This window comes from Trachymyrmex cornetzi, unplaced genomic scaffold (genome assembly GCF_001594075.2).
Source record: "Trachymyrmex cornetzi isolate Tcor2-1 unplaced genomic scaffold, Tcor1.1 scaffold77, whole genome shotgun sequence".
Lineage (NCBI taxonomy): Eukaryota > Metazoa > Arthropoda > Insecta > Hymenoptera > Formicidae > Trachymyrmex > Trachymyrmex cornetzi.
The window spans coordinates 690,857-694,519 of NW_017300102.1; the positions used below are offsets into that span (position 1 = coordinate 690,857).

A 3,663-nucleotide genomic window follows, 5' to 3' on the forward strand; every position below is an offset into this window, starting at 1 on the left:
TAATGACCGCAGTCAACAAGATGGTGGTGATGGACGTGGTCAACAAGATGGTGGTGATGGACGTGGAGGTGGTCGAGGTGGCGGTAGTAGTGGTGGCGGTCACTACCACGGTAACTATCATCGTAGTTATCGTGGTAGAAGAATGTTTAGAGGGAGGCCGAAGCCGAATGTGACAATTGTTAAAAATTATTAAGGACATTAGGCCTTTTAATTAATTAATTAATTACAATAATTAATTAAAAGGCCTAATGTCCTTAATAATTTTGAAATAAATAATTACATTAATTAATTAATGTAATTAATGTAATTATTTATTATTTGCATTAGTATTTGGATTTATTCTATGTATTATTATTATTATCTGCAAATGTTATATTGCATTGTTATTTGTAAAATTTCCTACGCTTAGAATTTTAATTAAAGAAATATTCATAATTCATATATTTGTTGCTTATTTCTATACCAAATCAGCTATAAAACTATTTTTACGATTAGGAAAATAAAAGCCTTACAATTTTCTTCTGCAAATTGCGTAGTTTAAATAATAGTGACTATATTTTTGCTAATATTACATCGTTTTAAATGTTCGTTTTTCTAAATCAGAGTAGAAAAACGAATATGAGTCGGCTTATGTGTTGGCTGTATTCCACTTATAAGCATCTTCTTGTAAAGCTACTTTTGCATTTTGTGCTTCGTACTACTTCTTCTCGTATCCGTTAGTTGTATCAACTCCATCCCATCGATGACCGGGTTTAATATCGAATCGATTTTGTGCGTACGAACCTTGATATTGCGGTGGATCTACAATTAAAACGATTGAATGACCATTATTATAATGACTATATGCAACAATAGAATATTGACTATAATAATCTTCATCGAACATCAAAATTACCACGAAACATCTTGTCTACCGACTATAGACGAATAAAGAAAAATATTTCGCTGAGATCGTATAGCCCGAAGCGCTCCGAAGAAAGACGAACGGCCGCGCGTTCCACCGTATATATGCTTATAAATTTCTTACGTAATTTTACACGGATTTGCTGGCTTCACCATATCGAATATCTTTGACATCTTCAAAATTAACGGGCTCTTGACCATGCATTGTCATCTGTTCTTGTATCGCCTACAAAATATTTTAGCGTTTTTCACTTCGTGAAATTGATTCAGAAACTGTAACAAAATTTATGTTACAGTAATACATACCCTGAAAAAATAATTCAGACAAAAAGTATCCAAGTAACCACGATTGTTAATGTCGAGAATTCGAAAGAGGTAATGAAGACTGAGGTTCGTGCCGATTCTCTAATGCTAAAACGAAATCCAAATACGTCTTATAATCCATCTCGCCTTCATAGGTGAGACATTCTTGAAATACTCGTTCAAGAAAAACACCGGTTAGAGTATCAGTGCCATATCTGTTAACAAAACAATTATATCTTTAACATGTATTAATATAACACTACACGACATAATGTTTTGAGACTTATTACCCAGCGAGTTCCTCTTTATTCAACATTCCATTGTGATCTCTGTCCAGATTAAGATATTGCCCGTAAACTTTAAGGGCCGAAGGCGCAGAGAACCAATTGGCTTCTTGCAAATCTTTCGGCAAATCCTCGTCCCTCAATTCTAGAAGATCGTCCAAAAAGCTAAACGCTAAAATATCCAGAATATGAACTTTTCCGGTTCGAAGCGGGTCTAAAAAGAATAAGAATTTCCTGACGGCTGTGCACACGTAAAACGAATGGAAGGACTTTTCCAAGCCTTCAAGTTGTGGCAATGTTGGTATCAGTTCTAAGATATAATTTTCCAAATACTGAAAATAGATGAATGTTAAAAGAGTGTACTATTAAGGTAATATTAGTGTACTATTAATGTACTATTAAATAAATGCTTTTCTTTATTCAGGAAAAAATTTAAAGCTTCAATCTGTGACAATTTTGGTCAAAACATGCAATATAATATAAACAATTTACCTTCACAATAATTCTGGGAAAAAACACGATAAATAATTAACTCCTCATTGCACAATGAGAGCATTTCTTAAGAGAGCATTTCTTTGTTAACAAGAGTAAACCATAGAAACATCAGTCTTTCCGTTTCGTCTTCGTTATCGCTTTTCATGGCTGCTCTCAATTGATTTTCAAGCTTGCCAGCTTGTATGTCAATCTGATTTTGCTCTCTTTCAAGTGCTTCAAGCTCATTTTGTGTGTGAATATACGACGTCGTGTCTTTACCCAACTAAAACATTAATAGAATGTCCAACAAAATTAAATTAATAATGCAAGTTAACATACCCCGCGAAGTGTATATGGAGTTCTATCGGGACTTCCTTTATAGGGCGAGATTCTTTCGATAATTTTGAAGAAGGAGAGCCTGTAAATGTAATACATTAAGAAAAAATACGATATTACCATACAAAAGTATACAACTTACCATATTTTGAAGAAATGTTTTCTTTTCCACGTACTTGACTGAAATGTATTGCCATTTACTGAAAAGTACTGAATCTTTTGAAGTGTCTTTTTATTTATACATTTATTTTGCATATATGTATATTGTTTTAATAAATATGGTGTGTTTTATAGACATGATATTTTTTCAAATATACAGTACCTTTTACAGACATATGGTGTCTTTTGTAGGCATGGTATTTTTTTTAGACATATAGTGTCTTTTGTAGGCATGGTATTTTTTTTAGACATATCGTGTCTTTTGTAGGCATGGTATTTTTTTAGACATATCGTGTTTTTTGTAGGTATGGTATTTTTTTTAATATATTGTGTCTTTCGCAGACGTAACATTTTTCAAACATTATAGTGTCTTTAAATACCCGAAGCATCGTCGTGTACCTGAAAGCATCGTCTAACAGATTTATGCATTTTTCAATTGATAAAAATAGATTACAGTTACAATAGTTACAATAGATTACAGTTACAATAGTTATATAGTTTACAATTACTCATTTTTGATCATCCAATACCTAATGTTTTTTTTGCACAATGTACAAGTGTATGTAACGTTAGGATTTGCCCATTCCTGTATGCTTCGTTGTTCGCTGATTCTTTAAATGCATTGTGGATGTGCCCAACGCCTACATAAATTACACATTACTAAACCTTTTTTTCGAATACTGAAACAAAATAAACATATATCTTTCATAACTAAAGACGTACGAAGTAAGGTTTCTGCAATTTCGTTTTGAAGTAATGTAACTTCTAGTGATGTACCAAAATCTTTGTCTTCAGCAATACATTAATAATGTAAAATATATATACCGCAATTATTTGCATCAGTTTGGTAAGGACGTGTAGATATTTCAGTTTCTTTAAACTCAATATTTTGCGTTTTGCTTAAAGATGTTAGTAGATATACTATACGGGTTCTCTAAGCCATGGGGCTAGAGGGGAGCGCGGGGTGCGGGGGATATTCGTAGGCAAGGGGAAGCATAGCGCGGGGATTCTTCGGTGGTGGGGGTATGACGTCATGTGGAATGACAGTAAGATTTTGGGGACTGCAGTCACGTACAAGACAACAAAAAAAACATCACAAAAAATGAAATATTGCCATGAACAAAAAACAAACAGTTATAGAACGAAAAGTGTTACAAAGGGTATATGCTCCAACCGTTTTTCGACCAAGATATAGCGTAATGTA

General features: G+C 33.3%; 1 pseudogene; it reads right to left on the reverse strand.

The window, feature by feature from the left end:
* Positions 1-697: 697 nt before the first annotated feature.
* Positions 698-1,822, reverse strand: LOC108768219 (serine/threonine-protein phosphatase 2A regulatory subunit B'' subunit gamma-like; annotated as a pseudogene).
* Between the last annotated feature and the right edge of the window lie 1,841 nt (positions 1,823-3,663).